At 47.4% G+C, this 18,439-nt stretch overlaps 1 long non-coding RNA gene across 1 annotated transcript; it reads left to right on the forward strand.

The window, feature by feature from the left end:
- The first annotated feature begins 5,004 nt into the window (after positions 1–5,004).
- Positions 5,005–16,108, forward strand: LOC118652502. Its single transcript, XR_004966648.1, has 6 exons — positions 5,005–5,291; positions 5,478–5,509; positions 6,551–6,716; positions 12,969–13,104; positions 14,706–14,890; positions 15,793–16,108. It is a non-coding gene; the product is annotated as an uncharacterized LOC118652502 (long non-coding RNA).
- Positions 16,109–18,439: the final 2,331 nt, after the last annotated feature.

The following is an 18,439-nucleotide window of genomic DNA, read 5'->3' on the forward strand; positions in this document are numbered from 1 at the left end:
GCCTTCTACTTACTCTGGACTTTCCTTATTGTTCTCTTGCTAGTTCTTTTAGTTGTAGTGTTAGATAGTTTATTAGAGTTTTCCCTTTTTTCTTGATGTAGGCCTGTAAGGCTATGAATGTCCCTCTCAAGAGTACTTTTCCTGTGTCACATAGATTTTTAGGCTGTTGTTGTTGTTTTTTTTATTTCTTCTTTGATTTCATTGGTAACCCATTCATTGTTTAATAATGTGTGATTTAGCCTCTGTGTGTTTGAATATATTTGAGTGTTTTTACTGTAGTTGATTTCTAATTTCATGCCATTGTGATCTGAGAAGATGCTTGATATGATTTCAATCTCTTGAACTTGTAGAGACTCAGATTGTGTCCTAACATGTGGTCTATCTTTGAAAATATTCCGTATGCACTTGAGAAGAATGTATATTCTGCACTTTGGGGTGGAATGTTCTATAAATGTCAATACATCCATCCGATCTAGTGTGTCATTTAGGGTCACCGTTTCCTTGTTAATTTTTTGTCTGGAGAATCTATCAGGGATGTGGGCGGGTGTTAAAGTCTCCTGCTGTGACTCTATTACTGTCTTTCAGGCCCTTGACGTCCTCAGGAGCTTTTTCATATGCTTAGGTGCTGCTGTACTGGGTGCACAGCCACAGGTTGGCCTGCTGCTGTCTCCTCGGCACAGGTTAAGGTGCAGGTGTGGCCAGCGGGGCTGCTGAGGGTCCGTGTGCGGTATCGCCTGGGGGAGCAGCATTCCTTTTCCTGAGCTGTGGCTCTGGGAGGGGCCAGCGGCTCTCAGGAAAAACCAGTAATTTCTATCTGCGGGTGTCTGATTGAATGCAGGCCTCCCTGCTGCTACTTTTCCACGTCCTCCCCAAAGCCTCCCACCCCAGCCTTTCCTTAGGCTCCGGCGATGTCCGCACTGCCTTCCCTCCACTGAAGCCTTGGTTGAGTAGCTGCAAAAGAAAATCCTGTGCTCTGGGTTTATAAAACACAAAACAAAACAAAATCTGAGGCTTTATCTCAGACCGGCTCTGGACTCCCCGGCTGCCAGAAGCCCTGCGCCTTTCAGGACAGGATGTGACGTGGGCGCTGGGCTCGGCTCTGGGCCTCCCTCTCAGGGGAAAGACCCTCCGTAGCCCAGAGCCCTCTTCACTGTCGCCTGCTGCCTGGGGAGCCGGGCAGCCCCTCTGGCACCTCGCCCTTCCTGCCGGCCTTCAGGTGTTTCCTGTCCTTCCTGATACGTCTCCTCCTCAGCGGGACCTTGGTGGCTAATTCTGGGCCAATGTTCCCCAATTTAGTTTTATTTCCAGTCGGGCCCTCAGAGGAGGTGCAGGAAAGGTCTGCCTGTTTGGCTGCCGTTTTCCACACGTCCCTCTCATGTCTCCGTAAAGCTAACTTTCTCTGTTGTTGTCACCCCAGCTATTATGCTAATAATTGTAATCATTTCATTGCCAGCTGATTGCTGCATTGCCTTGAAGAATATTCTGAGGAGTCCTTCTCCACTGTCTGAAATATTTCCAGTTAGGCTCCTTGCCGGTGGTTTGGAGGCAGGCTGTACCTTTTGTGCTGGCTTTGGGAGAGCGTCCACTGCCTCTCTTCCTCCTGTTCCCTGTGACTCACATGACCGCGGGCTTTGCTTGCTGCATCAGGAAGCCACCATCTCTTCTTCACGGCTCACTGTCACAATCGCCACTGTATTTGAAGGTCCCTTAGGCTTGAAGTTCTCCACATTCTGTTCCAAATAAACCCGTTTCTTTGGCGAGAGCGCTGGGATTCTCTGTTCTTGTAGCCTGCTCTTCCGCTGAGCCAAATCTTTACCCTGGAACTGGTTGCTAGGCAGGGCGCTGGGTGGGGCTGTGGCCTGTGGTTTTCTCCACGTGCTCCTGCCTGCGTGGAGCCTTGGCCATAATGGTGAGCTGCTAGGAGGGCGATAGGAATCTCATGGCCTTTCTGTCAGGCTTGGAGTGGCGCCTTCACCCTCTAAGTGGGGGCTGGGCTGGGAAATGAGCTGGTGACCTCTTAGCTGCACCCCCGGGAATTTAACCTCTGAAACACAGAACTACGGGAAGGTGTGTGATGCTGGTGCCCTCCCCCCCTCCCAGGAAAACAGCATCGTTTTTGACTGGAGGACAGAGGGGGAAGGAGCCCTGTTTCCCTCCCGGCCAGGAAAGCTGTCGTCATGCTGCCCTGGGCCCCAGAGAGCACTAGTGCCACAGCCCCTTCCTGCTCCCGCCAAAGCCTGGTGGCTTTTCTTGCATGACTATGTCTTCATTTTCTGTGCGCCCTTTGGACAATTTCCAGTCTTTAAGTGGTTGAGTTTTTCAAATACTTTTCACCCGCTAAGGCTGTTGTAGAGCAGGTCTGCTGAGCCTTGCATGCTAGCATTCTGGAATGAAAGCGCCCAGTTATTGTAAAAGTTCACCCAAGTGTGCTGGGAGCTCTCCCCAAAGAGAGAGAAATAAGGGAGAGGAGACAAAAGACCTGGAGGACCAACCTGGGGGTCAAACACCAACTAACAGGAGTTCTGGATGGAAAAAGCAGGAGAAGAGTGAGGGGGGAGTTATAAACACACACACACACACACACACACACACGAAAATGTCTGAGAACTGCAGAACACACGTCTCTAGTTTGAACAAACCTTCCAAAAGGTCAGCACAATGAATTTAAAAAGCAAAGACAGGCCAAGGTACATAATGATGAAATTTTAAGACATAAAGTCATAGAGAAAGTGTTTGAAAGTAAAAAACGGATAGATTTTTGTGCTGATTTTTTTACAACATATACAAAGATTGAGTCATTATGTTGTGCACCTGAAATGCATATAATATATATTGGTTTTACCTCAAAATTAAAAACATTTTAATTAAAAAAACACATTGAAAGGAACCCAATTTCGAATGGCATTTGCCTGGATGTTGACGGCAGCAGAGCAAGGCCTACAACGTCCTGAGGGTGTATCCTTTGAGCACAGAATTCTAATGCTCACCAGATAGTCCGTGTGCAATGACGGAGTCAGGAAGGGCATGGCAGCTACACGGGGCTGGTGGTTTTCGCTCAGAGACCACAAAAAGAAGGGAAAAAGCTAAGTCTGGGATGAATGGCCAGGGAGCAGCCTGCAGGTGAAATAATTGCATTTGGAAAGTAACAACGCTTCGCTAGGTTCGGTGCCGGCCTGCTGTACAGGCCTTTCTGTGCTTCCCGGGAGCTCACGGATGACCGGCCTGGCTGTGCTGGGTTTTGAATTTGCTTCCGAAGTAAAATAATGGGAAGTAAAGATCCGAGCTAACTGATGAGCATTTTAAAGTGAATTTAACAGCTGGACTCGCCCCGGTAGCAGGGCCTCCTCTGAAGCGAGCGGACAGAAAGGAGGCCAGTCAGAACCGGAAGGAAATCATTCCCGTGGGGAATTTTGAACAACATTTTCTAAAGCCTGAATATCCCCCACAATTGGTTTTCATTCATTCATTCTGCATTCCTTTGTTTGTTCAACATTGTGGGAGCATCTGGTCTGTGACTTGCACTTTGGCAGCAATAAGGCTACTGATGCAAGAAAAGTCTCTTTTCTCTGCTTCCCACTTTACAGGGAGAAGCTCCCCACGTCTCTTCCTGGGGACCCCTGTCCAGCTCCCACCTCCCACCCCCCTCCCCTCACCCCCCACCAAGCTACACCCCTCTGCTGAGGGGGGCTTTAGCTTTAAGGTTTTAAGCTTCCAAATTCCCAATTGCTTTACCTCATGTTTAAAACATACAAAGTACACAGTAAAAAGAAATGAAGACACTTCCACTAGTAATAACTTTCTTTTCATTAGTCAATTACAAATGCAAGAAATAGAAATTATTGAAAGTTGTCAAATTCCACATAAGCGGCCATGCAGTAGGTCGTTTAGATAAAATGTCAAGAACACTACCATCACCACCAATCTTGAGCCTAATTCCTAGGTTAACCAATCTATAACCAGAGCTTAGAATCAGTTCTGAGTTTTTAAGAAAAATATTTATTAACTGAAGGTGGCTAACCAAAAGATTTAAGTTACTGCTAATAGTTCTTTCTTTTTTGAGCAAAGACCAAGCTTCTTCTTTTGTTTGGTGTTGTTGGGGTCTTTTTACTGATGCTTTTGAGAGAGTATAGCCAAGCGGACACCCCAACCTGGACAATCTCCAGAATGTTAAAATGTATACACAGGAAACATAATGACTCATCACAAAATTTACATAAGCTGTGAAATCTTGGGGAGCATTCCTATGAACAAAGCAGTGCAGTAAATGTTTGGGGCTATCATATTTACAACGTCAACCATAACAACTACACATTGCACAGTCTTCACCAGCGCACATCAACAAAGACCAAACCTAGTACCGCGCAAGGAAACACAGAGCTAGTGACCCGGGCGCCAGTCCCCTGCTCCAGGGGAAAGACTGGCGAGACTAGGCCACGTATTTTGTGGGGAGAACTCCTTTTTATCAGCATCATCCTTTGACATATTATCCACAGGAAGAGCATTCTAACCATGGTATTTGTGGCTAAGCCGCAGCAGTCAGCATGCAATTCATTCCACAGAGGTTTCTCCAGGCCAGCCTGTGTCTTCAGTGACAATGTCTAAGAAGCTATGTAAGAGGAACAAAAATCGTAGTTTTCTCTTTATATCCGAAAGGGTTTATCTTGGCACAGAGTGTGCTGGGATTATGAAAAGCAAGGAAACAGAGTAGAAATGCCAGGTTCCTTTCCTCTCATTTATTCATTTACTTAGAAAGTAATTACTGAATACATCGCCTGTGCCACGGCCATGCTGGGAGCTGGGGGTTCTGCCGTGAGCAGTGCAAGGGTGTGGTCTCATATTGCCTCCCGTCTAGGACTCTTCCCAGTTACTCACTTGTGCTTCTTGATCTGCAAAATATGTAAGTATACGGGGAACAAGTGACAACTTCTAAAGAAATGTGTGAATCATATTAAAAAGGGAGACAACGGAAGTTCAAGTGTTACGAGCACCAGACCTTCAATTCATTGTTTGTGTAAAATCTTGAGATGCTTTTTATAAGCCAAAAGCTTACTAGCAGATGAGAAGATAAAATTTTTTGTTTGGAAAGTTTTTGCTTGATGGAAAGTCACGGAACAGAAGAAATCCCCTAGAATTTACGTTCTATACTGGCTGGTTTACAGGTAACTTATAGCAGCAGAAACCTGTTGCGGCATTGCACACAGAGGTCACGGGAGGAGCACAGAGATCCCTGTCTTCAGGTTAAGGCAAAGGCTTCTAAAGGAAATGCCGAAAGTGCTCCCAAGGTTGCCGAGGTAGGGAGACTCTCTTGGTGGGAAACTTTTGAAAGGCCGAGCAGCAACTGGAAATAGAATCGTCTTCTTAGAGCACTCACCAAGATGTGTGCTCTGCCGGATAGTGAAAAGTCAGGGCCTGCTGCGTGGGGCAGAAACCAACTATACTGAGACCAGCAGCTAATTTCTTTCTCTTTTCTGTCCTAGAGAAGTCCTTCTCGTTGTTAAAGCTGGAAACGGTGAGCTCCTTGGGGATGGGAAGTGTGTTTCCTTCAGTGCTGCCTCCAAGTGCCTGCCATGTAGCAAGTGCTCAAACAGTTAAAGGGAGGCAAGAAACGCTTTAGTGTTTGACAAGGAAAAATGAAATTACTTACCTGTGTAACCTTGTCCCTTCCCGCCTCTATGGGACACACTTTGTTTATTCCGCATCATCAAGTTTCTGTTTGACAAAGAAATGAAGCAGGGGCTCCTGTGGGAGAAACGGCTGGAGCCACCTGGGAGAGAATGAGTGTGGGGGCTGAAGGAGCGAGTCGGGAAGGGGTGCTCACAGGTCCGGTGCAGAGTGGAGGAGGCTGGGCCACTGGTGTTTGGGGGCGAGGGATAAAGCAATGGGGCCCGAGACAGAAGTGCCGGAAGAGGGTTCCTGGGGGCTTTGCTCTGTTCCGTGTCCTTGATGCCCTCACAAGAAGCCTGGGCCGGGGACCCACAGGAAGCCCAGGGCTCTGGCATGGAGTGGTTGCGTGCTAGTGAGGGGTGGGTGCTGGGAGACTGTTCTAAAAATGGGAGAAGGGTGTTGGGTATTGCCATCCAAAGTCCACGTGCTGATACTTTGAACGGCCACAGCTGAAAATGTCAGAATTTGGAGTAAGGAAAGGCTTATTGATCGAGAAGGAGCCAAAAGAGAAGATGGGAGACTTGAAGGTGCCTCAAATCCATCTTCCAAAAGTACAGGGTTCAGGCTTCTGTAATAGGATGGGCTGTTTCTGTAAAGCTCACGCCACAGCAGAATCCCCACGTTTATATGCAAAACTAAGCAGGAGCTACTAGCCTGAAGGCATGGGGACAGGCAGGCTTGGGCAGAGTGGGTGAGAGGCTGAGCCTTTCACTTGGTTGAATGAGTCCCAGATATTTTAGTCTTACAATGCTTCACACTTGCCATCCTCAGATGGGTGGCCCTGTCATAGTCAAAGCTTACATACCGTCAGTAAATAATTAGTGATTATAAAAAGAGCTGGGGTCCCGTGGTGATAATAATAATCATAATAATTTCTCTCCATGAGTCCACATGATGATCGTTTCGGTGCCTAAGGAAGAACCCCTCCCACATGGAATGCAATGATGGTGTTTTGTTCAGAATTGAATGACTCTTGATAAATAATCAAAGAAACCCACTCGTTGTCCTGCGTTGATGGAAAGGACCCCCCGGAACAGCAGCAAAGGCTCATGGTAGGCAAGGATTTATTTTGTGAAAAATATGATGGGATCTGTGTTAAATGCCAGACCCTTGCTTTGACCATTATCACAACCCTGAGACATAGCCATTTATATTGATTAGTATTTATTTAATGTCCAGACAAAACCAAGTTCTAGCAAATTCATCAGGCCCCTATATTGAATTCTTCTAAAGACCATAGTTACTGCATTTCACATTTCATTTTCCTTTACACAGATAACCAAAGGGAGAACATATTTTACTCTCCCTGCATATGCAGGGCTCTTTTATTTCCCTACACATGTTGGTGGCGGGAGACAGACCTCTCACCTGGAGTCAGATTTCCCAGGGGATTTTGCTGATGAACTCAGGCTGTGGCTGTAGGAGTGCTCTTTCCAGAAAAATACTCAGGGCGTTGAGTGTGAGCACCAGCCCATTAGACATTCGCTAGTCCTTGTCTCATGTTTTCCCTTCCTCCGAGTCTGCTTTCCTCCCCAGGCACCGAGCCCACACAGCTGCTGTCGGCTCTCGGGAGGAGTTTCACAAAGGCATTCCTCTGTCTGTGGTCCCTGGGCAAGCAGTTACAAAATGCCGCGACTTTCCTTTCCCAGAAATTAATAGTGTCCTCTCCCTGACCAGGAAGCCCTGGTGGTTTTCTCAGTTTGCACCCAAGAAGTTGGCCATCACCAGTCTCTGGTACAGTCAACAGATTGTAAGCAAATAAGGCATTATTTTAAAGCAGCCACACCTTTAGGGACACGCGGGCAGCTTGCATTCAGTTTCCTTTCAGAATTCTCCCAAAAAGCATTATACCTAAGGAAAATAATGTCACACGATAGCTCCTGAAACAGACATATTTACCACAACCAGGTGTGCCTGTGTGTTTTGCATAGTCATGCCAATACTGTATATCTGTTGGATAAATTCCTGAGAAGTGGAGTTGCTGGGGCCAAGGCCACACATATTTAAGATTTTGAAAGGTGTTGCTAAATGGCTTTCCAATGAAGGTGATGCCAGTTGACATTCTCACTGAAAAGGTTACCCTCTTGCCAGCACTGACTAACATCACACTTGGATCTGATAAGAAATGGCATCGCATCATTATTTAGATTTGCATTTTTTAAATGAGTGATGCAGCTGAGCCTCAAGTCATATATTTATGTTCTGCAATTTCCTTTTCTGTGAACTACTCGTCCAAGTCCTTTGCAGGTCACTTTCAGTTGGATTGTTCATCTTTTTCTTCTGATTGTTTTGTTGCTGGTGGAAATGGGGTCCTTTCATGGAGTTGTGATAAAAGTATTTCTGGGGACACACATGGGAGGATAAAATTTAGTGGCAAGATTTTTATTGGAGTTGAAATAAATGGCTGCCCCCAGGTCCTGATACCTCGTTTTTGTCTGTCCCACTGTGGGGAAAGTCCAGCCTTGTCTTCATCAGGCCCAATACAAAGGCCAGTGTCCAAAAGTTCTGTGCCATGCGGAAGCCCAGGCCAGATTAGTCCAGGCCTGTCCCTGTTGGCTATGTAGTCTGCTCCTGGCTGGGCTCCAGCCGGCTGTGTTTAGGCCTGCTCTTGGAGTCCCGTGCTTGGAGCCTGCAGGCTGGCTGGGCCCCAGGCAGCTGCCAGGCCCACGGGCTGCTATGGAGGGACATGTATGGGGTGAGCAGCTGTTACTGAGAGGGAGTGGGAGGGAGGAAGAAGGAGGATGGTAAACTGGGATTATAGGATCTCAGGCTTGGGGAGGACCAGGTGCTCCTTCAAACTGACCAGTCATTTTCCCAATCTTTCAGGGGCTGGTTGTTGGGTTCTCCCCCCAACCAATCCTTTTCCAAGATCTTCTGGGTTACCTGTCTCTTATCCAATCTGATCATTTTCCCAGGCTAGGCCCCGACCCTCATGGTCACCTTCATGCCTCACAGTAGAAGCTCCCCCCTGTACCCTCTTGGCTTCTGCGCCTGAGCCCAGCAGTGGGAATTCTCCTGCTGTTTCTATTCCTCCAGCAAGCATCCTTCCCGCCGCTTGGGGGTAGGTCGTGAGCGGCAGGATGCGGCTCCCCTGGGGGCTGTGTGAAGCTGTAGCTTTCTAGTGAAGTGGAGGGACCTTGGGTTCAGCTCCCTCGTTGCCAGACACAGGGTCCGAGGCCCTTTGCTCCCTTTCTTTACTGATATCTGCCTGCCTACGCTAACAGTCTGGGCCTCCTACAGATTAGGAATTCTCTTTCTGTCATACATAATGCAAGTGATTTTCACTTCACGGGAACATGGCAGACCGTGATGTCCAGGAATAAAACCCGGGCCACATTCTATTATGACTGTACTGTCATAATAGTATTTAATATATCGTAACCAACAGATATGGCTAGGCTCACAGCATTCATTTTTCCCTTATAATTTCCTGGCCAGTCCCACACGCCCCTCAGGACATTTTACTATCATCATCGTCATTATTATCTTTGCCAAACCACTGGGAACTATACAGTGGCCAGCACTGTTTTCCAGGCATAAAGTCACCTCAATTAATTATATGTATTTTATATTTTCACTTTCACTTTCGTCTTATTTTTATTTTTTACTAGAAGCCCAGTGCACAGGTAGGGTCCCTAGGCCTGGCCTAGGGCCAATCTGTGGGGCAACTGGGGGGGGCAATGAGGGGGGGGGCACTGGCGCCTGCATTGGCCGGCCTAGAGCTGCCCACTCGCTGGCCCCGCCCCCCCTGCCACCGCCACTGGTTCCCTCCCTCTGTGGGGCGACCAGTGGGGTAATGGGGGGGGGCATGCCGCTGGCACCTGCCTTGGCTGGCCGGGGGCCTGCGGGCTGGGGGCAGCTCCTGCATTGAGCGTCTGTGCCCTGGTGGTCAGTGCATGTCATAGTGACCGGTTGTTCCGCAGGCCGTTCAGCTGTTCAATTTGCATATTAAGCTTTTATTATATAGGATGATAGCTTTGGCTAAGTATTTAGAATGCATAAAACATAAAGAAAGAAAGGGCCAAGTGGATGTCTTTGTCTTATCCTGACTTTAAAGGGGATACTTTTGGTTTTTACTGCTAACCAGCAGTTGAGAGTTTATGTTTGCTAATTGCTTTACTCTATTTCTAACCTGATATGTGACTTGGAACTAATTTCTTAACATTTCTAAACCTTCAGTTCTTTATCTGTTAAATGGGGATATGAATATTGCCAAATTTTTTGTTTTGCATTTTTTTCTGTTTTCTTTGTTAAGTCTTGAAACCACTGTTATGTCAGTTTCATTAAATAAATTTGGAAGCTTCCTGTGTTTCTATAAGCTCCAAACATATAAATATCATCAGAATCATATTTTTTTTAAAATATATTTTATTGATTTTTCACAGAGAGGAAGGGAGAGAGATAGAGAGTTAGAAACATCGATGAGAGAGAAACATCGATCAGCTGCCTCCTGCACATCTCCCACTGGGGATGTGCCCGCAACCCAGGTACATGCCCTTGACCGGAATTGAACCTGGGACCCTTCAGTCCGCAAGCCGACGCTCTATCCACTGAGCCAAACCGGTTTCGGCATCAGAATCATATTTTATTTGAAAGCAGGAAAGAACTTGGGCGCTAACACTTTGAGAATTTTTACAATTCTTTTTTTTTTTTTTGGTTTTAATCTCTTATTAAGTCAAATTTTATGACATATTTTCCTAGAAAATCAACTATTTAATCGACCTTTAAATTAATTAGCACACATTAGTAAATGTATAATATTATACATTTTTTGGTACCTGTAGGAATATAAAACAAGGAACAAAGAAAAAAATAAAATGGCTTACTTAAACCCTAATGTATCAGAAATTATATTAAATATAAATGGTCTATATACACCAATTTAAAAACAGAAGTTGACAGAATGGATTTAAAAACATGACTCATGCTGTCTACAAAAACTCACTACAAATAAAATTGTAGTCTGGGTGAAAGTAAAAGGGTGAACAAATATATTATGCACCATTAATTAAAAAGAAACAAACGATTGGCTATATCAATATCAGACAAAGTAGACTTTAGAGTAAATAAAACTACCAGCGGCAGAGAAGACTATTATACAATGACTAGAGGCCCAGTGCACGGAATTCATGCGGGGGGGGGGGGGAAGGGGCAGGATCCCTCAGCCCGGCCTGCACCCTCTCGCAATTTGGGACCCCTCAGGGGATGTCCAACTGCCAGTTTAGGTCCGATCGGGCCTAAATCTAAACCGGCAGTTGGACATCCCTCTCGAAATCCAGGACTGCTGGCTCCTAATCACTCGCTTGCCTGCCTGATCGCCCCCAACCACTCGCCTGCCTGCCTGCCTGATCGCCCCTAACTGCCTCTGCCTCAGCTCCTGCTGCCACGGCTTCATCCAGAAGGACATCCGAAGTGATATCCTGAAGATTGTTCGGCTATCTGGTCTAATTAGCATATTGCACTTTTATTATTATAGATAAAAGGTCAATCACCAAGAATACAGTAATCTTAAATATGTATGCACCAAATAAGAAGCAGGAAAACATGTAAGGATTCTCTCTTTCTCTCTCTCTCTCTCTTTTTTTTTTTACCTCAATTGCAGGCTTGACCCCCTGCCCTGCTTGGGGCAACCACATCAATCTCTCTCTCACATCAATGTTTCTCTCTCTCTGTATCTCCCCCTCCCTCCACTCTGTCTAAAAATCAATGGAAAAATATCTTCTGGTGAGGATTAACAAAAAATAAATAAAAATCATAGTTAAGTTTGATTTATGCAAATGTTCAAGAAAGGTGATTCAACTCTATTATTCCTCACAATAAGTACTAGTATATATCACAGGCAATGTAGAGTATTGTGCAGATGGTCCTACAAAGTGGGTTGGAATGGTTTTGTCTTAAAGAAGTAAACAGAAGAAATAATTATGACACACGGAGAAACAGTGATAGAGTTAGAGGAACTGATAATATCAGCTACACACAGAGAAACAGTGATAGAGTTAGAGGAACTGATAATATCAGCTATTTTATGAATGATTTAAGACAATGTTTTCAAACTATGGGTTATGTTCCACTAGTGGACTGTGAGGTCAATTTAGAGATAATCGGCATTAAAAAAAATACAATGGTATAGAATAGAACAGAATATTGTCTTTTTCTTTAGTAGTTAACTTTTAGAATCCAACATTTGGGTAAAAAGTGTTTACCAGAGTAAACACTAACAATAATTCAACCTCACAGAAGTAAGTAGGTATAAAGCAAGATACTGAGACAGGCTAGTAAGACGAGACAAGTGGAAGTCAGCACCCCTCTCTTCACAATTAATATTAGACATAAAATCAGCAATGATAGAGAGGAATTCAACAACACCATCAATCAACGGTATCTAATTGACATTATAAGACACTCCACCCAACAACACAGAATACACATTTTATTTAAGCACCCATGGACCATATACTCAGGCAGATCATATCCTGGGCCATGAAACAAGCCTTGAGAAATTTAAAAATATTGAAATGATACAGAGTGTGTTTTCTGTCCTTAGAAATCAGTAACAGAAAGATAATAAGGAAATCTTCAAACACTTAGAAACTAAGCAAACTTCGGAAAATAAAAGAATACATATAACTGAATGAAAATAAAATATGCAACATACCAAGAACTCAGTGTACTACAGCTAAAGCCGTGGCGAGAGGAAGCGTTATAGCACTAAATGCATACATTAGAAGAGAGGAATTGCCTCCTACCCTGAAAACATAGCAAAAGAAGAGGCAAGTCAGCTCTAAGCAAGCAGAAGGAAAGAAATAAAAAGATAAGAACAGAAATTAGTTCAATTGAAAACAGTAAAATGATAAGACTATCAGTAAAACAAATGGTTGATTTTTACAAAGATCAATACATTTAACACAGAAAAAGCCTTTAAGCAAATGCAACATCCATTCAGGATAAAACACCTCACAATCTGGGGAGAAAGGGAGCTTCCTCTATTTGACAAAGGACATCCATAATGAATGATAGTGAACGACTGGGTGCCTCCCACCCAAGCAAGAGGCCCTTTTCCCAGGACCAGCACCCTGCCCTTAGCAGGGGCCTCTGACACCTCTGCCAATACACAAAGCCCAGGACCCTTCCGATAAGGGACCTGTGTTCTTACCTTCTTTGTTTGTTTGTTAACCCTCACCCAAGGGTACTTTTCCATTGATTTTTAGAGAGTGGAAGGGAGGGGGAGGGGAAGAGACAGGGAGAGAGAAGCATCGATGTGAGAGACACATCAATTGGTTGCCTCCTGTTCTCACCCCAACCAGGGCCAGGGATCCAGCCTGCAACTGAGGTACGTGCCCTGGACCAGAATTTAAGCTGAGACTCTTCAGTCCCCAGAACGACCCTCTATCCACTGAGCCAAATCGACTATGGCATCATCTTCTTTTCCTCCGGATTCAGGTAACAGATTTTAATAATGTTCTATTATAACCGTATATTAAATGCAAATTGTTTCCTTAATAAATGGTATATGTTATGCAAACATGTACAGTAGGAGAAATGCATTTACAAGTATGTTTTTATTGTAAGTTCCTAGATTCAGGAAAATGATTGGCTGTGATGTGGAGTAAATCCAAGGGTTGGGGAAGATCAAATGTGACCATCCTGTTGGTGGTAAATCCTAAGTGAACTAAGATGATGGGTCATTTTACTTTGCTCAGCCTAAGGTCATCCTTCTGGAGCCGTCTAAGAGTCAGGAGGTATCCCGTATGCTTGGGTTAAGAAAAAAAAATAAAAAAAGAGGAAAACTGGCATAGTGGCAAATGTCATAATTCAATCTGTCCAATAGGCCCACCTGAGCGTCATGTGATGGTCTAGGGCAGCGGTTCTCAACCCGTGGGCCGCGACCCCTTTGAGGGTCGAACGACCCTTTCACAGGGTCGCCTAAGACCATCGGAAAACACATATATAATTACATATTGTTTTTGTGATTAATCACTATGCTTTCATTATGTTCAATGTGTAACAATGACATTGGGGGTCACCACAACATGAGGAGCTGTATTAAAGGGCCGCGGCATTGGGAAGGTTGAGAACCACTGCTCTAGGGAATGATAACCGGCACACTTACTGTTCACTAGTACGTCCTGCAGACTTTGTAAGGTTAGATGTTAATTACAAACGAGACTGACGAGTCCCCAATGCCTTCTGTCCGAGGGAGGAAAGCTCTGTGTGTTGGCATCCAGACACCTGAGCGGCCCTGCCCCACCGATGTGCGCGCTGTGCTTCCTCAGGCCCTCTCTGAGGGGCGCAGACTCGCTCTTTACTGGGCGCTGTCGCGCGCGGGCCGCGCTCAGAGCGGTCACTGCCGTTTGGTCATTTCAATGGGAAGGTCCTGTGGGGTTTCTCTTCCCATCGCTGCTCCTCATGCCAGCAGGCAGCGGCCGGCACCGCTCTGGTGGTGGCCTTGAGCAGGCGCTGTTAGCTACCCTGCAGGGCTGGGAACGGGTCTGACACCAGCCCCCCCGGAGTCCACCGGCGTCCAGCACCAATGGCATGTGGTCTGTGTGCAGGAGAAACACTGACGCTGACGGAAAACAGGTTTGCAGACAGCTGCCTGCTCAGGGGTTAGGGCCGCTAAGCCCCAGTCTAGGGCCTTGAGGATCTTTAAAAATAACACAATGTGTGAGCTTTTTTTTTTTTTTTTTTTCAATTGCTGTTGACTTGAACAAAATTAAACTGAGGTGAGAACTAGCCATTACGCATTAGAAATGCATGGCTTGGCTCCATAGTCCACTGCAGACACAGGAGTCCCGAACTCCCACCCAGCCCCCATTTCCTGAGTCATCAGGTGCTGCTAGAACTGCGTGAGCAGCCAAAGATTCTGGGTTAGTAACATGTCCTAGTGTCAGAGTGGGGGGCAGACAGACCTCTGGCTGCCTGAGGAAGGCTGCGCAGAGCGGAAAGGCCGGGCTGTGGGGAGGAAAACAAACCCTCCCGTCTGTCCAATGGGCCGGTGGGATACTTAGCCACAGTAACCTGTACCCGTCTGTCCACTGCAGTGCATGGGGGTCCCCCTCCAGGTGTTTCTAGGCCATAGCTTAAAACACTGGCTTCGGGAGAATGCCATCCTTGAGGCGGACAGCCGTTACCTCTAAGTTGTCAGCAGACACACGCCCGGGACAGGCTGCCTCCAGCAGCACCTGCGTCCTGTGCAGACAGACCTGGTCCGGCCTTGAGCATCCAGGTAAGGCACTTCCTCTCTCTGCCAGACTGAGTGGGACACTCAGGGCCACGCCAGCTCCGCTGGTGAGGGAGGAGCTGGATGGGGTGGCCGCTCTCCATGGGGAGAGCTGTCGGGGCGCAGCGGCCACGATGCCTCTCACAGTGGCCTCAGGCCCTGAACACAAGCTTACTGCCGGCCAGTTCCGTTTTCCTAGAGACATTTCGAGATTTTGAATTCAGACTTTTAGAATTTAGTAGAATTCATGTTGTGAAATAACTCGTCTAAAGAGCCAAGTCAATAATTAAGGGAAAACTTTCCAATTTCATTTTCTGAACGAGATTTTATATACATAAGCACATATAGCACATGCTTTGTGTCCTCGTATTTATATTACGTACTTCAAGTGTAGATGTACATGCACACACATCTACAAGAATAGGCTGCCCCAGCCCTTGTTTTATTTATTTATTCATTCATTCATTCATTTATTCATTTATTTATTCATTTATTTATTATTTGTTAATCTTCACCTGAGGATATTTTTCCACTGATTTTTAGAGAGAGTGGAAGAGAGAGGGAAAGACAGAGAGAAACATCGATGTGAGAGAATCACATTGATTGGTTGCCTCCTGCAGGTGCCCAACCAGGGGCAGGTCTCTGGAGGAGCCTGCAGCTGAGGTATATGCCCTTGACCTTAATCGCACCCGGGACCCTTCAGTGGGCAGGTCAATGCTCTATCCACTGAGCCAAACTGGCCAGGGCCCCGCCCTTGTTTTAAAAGCCCTGCTCTCTAACCACAAGTGCGGCAGCCCAAGGCGGAGACCGAGGCCTGGGCGGCCTTCACAGAGCACCACCCAGAGCAGGAGTGGCCGAGGAATGTGCCCATGATCCTGACTTTGAAACATGCATTTCTCTTCCCTCAGTTGGAATCCCAGACCTCAGCGGTCATGACCGTGTGAGAAGCTGGGACCTGCTGAAGCTGCAGGGGCCTGCGCAGCAGAGGCCACGGAGCACCCAACCCTCCTGCAGCCTGGCACCGGGCGGAGGGGCAGCCAGAGGGTGTCCCACGCAGGCAGCCCGGCTTTCCCTTCACTGAGCTGTGAGCTGGTGCTCAGACAAGCCTCCTTCCCTCACCACGTTCCCTCCTGTTCCCTCAGGAGGGGAGACAGGACAAAGTTTCAGCCCGCCTCGCCCCTCCTGGCAGGGACAACCTGCACAGCGTCTGCCTCCCCTCCCATCCCCCCCATGCTCCACCGCCCCCCCCGTCCCCCCCCCCCCCCACCCCCCGCGTGCGTCTTGGCCACGCCACCAAATGAGGCCTTTTTGAATGAAGATTCCACTCCACTCAACCCCCAGCCTGACCCCAAGCCCAGATTTTGATTAAAGTGCAGTCTTGCCCATGAAACTAGGAATTTGACTTTTTTAAACTGCAGTAGATACAAAGGCGGCTTTTCTTCCTCATCCAGATGTCCTCACTGTTGACATTTGCATGTGCTCAGAGGTATTCTCAACCAGAAAAGTCATGAGGCCAAATGAGGCAGGGAATTCCTCTGAGGGCTCCCGAACTGAGCATAAATTCTACTCTGATGTGGAAAATGCATTCCTCCCGCCTTGCCCCTGCCAGCATTCCAGAGCCGACTGGCATTAGAGCGCTGGCCCGCCTCCTCTGCACACGCTCAAGGGAATCAGAAGTCGGTGACCGTACATCTGAGTTTTCATTTTATTCTTTTTTACAGATAATATGTTGAGTCAAGCAAATAAGCAAAAAGTATGAAAACTGTCTCTCTGCACGTTCCTTTCCCCAGTCTCACCCCATCGACCCTTTCAAACGTCAGCCCAATTCTTGTCCCCAACCTTGATCTGACACAATGTGGCGTCCTCAGGGCCTGGAATGTGGTCTTTCGGAGCTGGTCCTGCTCCCCAGTCCTCAGTGACCTTTCATTACTCTCCTCCCCACCCTTGTCTGAGCTCCCAGAGAGTGAGACAGAGAGGAGGGAGGGGGGAAGTGGTGGGGCCGGGGGGAGGAGAGAGGGCCCGGCAGGAGCAGAACAGAGCCCATTCAGGATGTCCTTAGCCATTCAGGATGGCTGGTTCATGGCTGAAGAGCTCTTTGTTCTCTTTCTATGCTGCTCTGGGAGGCCCGTTATGATTTTCATTCTTTAATGATAAATATGCGTTGCTGCTCTCACCTTGTGGGTAGTAGAGGAGCTCAGGAATGAAGTAGAAGGTATGAACCCCAGTCTGTCCTTACTGCAGTTTATGATGAACCGGATAATAGTTTTCTAATTAATGTGTTGTTTGTTTTCGGCGCTGACTCAGGAGCAGTGAGGGGCCTTCAGGGTGGGCACAAGGCCAGGAGCTGATGGGCAACTACAGTCCTGCGGTAGCCAGTGGCACCGCTTTCCCAGGCTCGGACAGTTTCTCTTGCAAGGGGCCCGCTTTGCCACCACAAAGGGCCGGATGTAGAGCAGGTGGAAGGATCACCCGCAATGCACTCTCTTTCCGGGCAGGAGCAACCAGAAGTGCAAGTTGGAGACTGCCTGTGAGTGCCGGGCATTGCTGGTGAGGAGGGGACGTTGCCATGGTAACGGAGAGCCCAGATGTCTGTGGGTGCCATCTGCCAACAGGGGCGTCTCCTCTGAGGCTATAGGCTGTTTCAAGGCCCTATTCTCTTTTTTGGGGAAAGAGCTTACTTTTTAGACTGGAATCTGTCTCCTGTCTCAGCCCACACAGAGACTGCGGCCTGAGGCTGCCTGAGGTCCTGTCTGCACCCTAAAAGTCCCGGGGGGAGTTTTACTCTGGATCCGGGATGCCCTGACAATGACGTCACCGGTTCCACTGCTCACAACTCAGTGACTCAGAAGCCTCCCGGCTCCACTTCCACCGAAACAGGAACAGGTCTCCTCACGCCTTTGGTTCTTTGGGTTAAGCAGGAGCCCAGGACACTTAAAACCCACTTAATGGAGGGAGGTGTGATCACTTACAACGTCCTGCGTGCAGTGAATCACAGGCCAGTGAGTTTGACAGCTGCACTTGGAGTGAGCAAGACAGCGCTCCCAGCGCCCCTCCTGCGGACCCCTCCCCTCTCTGCTGCCCTCCACCTGCTGCCCTGCCCAGGCCACTGCTGATCTGCTTTGTCACCGACTCAGTCTGCCCTTCCTCAGGTTCTATATAAGGAAAGGGCGCACAGTATCAGCCTCCGGTGAACTGGCTGCTCGCGCTCAGCACAATGACTGAGCCACCGGCACTTGGGCATCTATCAGGAAGCGGTTTGATCTTCTGATGGTGAGCATTACCCATCATGTGGGCAAACCTCATTTGTTTATCCACCCGCCCGTGGATGGACATGGGGTGGCCCCAGTTTTAGGATATTATGAATAAAGCTGCTATGAACATCTGTGTATGAGGTTGTGTAGACATTTTTCATGGAGAGACACCTACTAATGGAATGGCTGGGTTACATGTCACCGTTCAGTTACATTCCCATAAGGCCCCTGTTGCCCAGCGCGCTGCGCAGTCCAGCCGGCCTCCATCGTTGCCAGGACTCGGTGTGTCGCCTTTCCTCCTGGT

This window comes from Myotis myotis, unplaced genomic scaffold (assembly GCF_014108235.1).
Source record: "Myotis myotis isolate mMyoMyo1 unplaced genomic scaffold, mMyoMyo1.p scaffold_m19_p_31, whole genome shotgun sequence".
Taxonomy (NCBI): Eukaryota; Metazoa; Chordata; class Mammalia; order Chiroptera; family Vespertilionidae; genus Myotis; species Myotis myotis.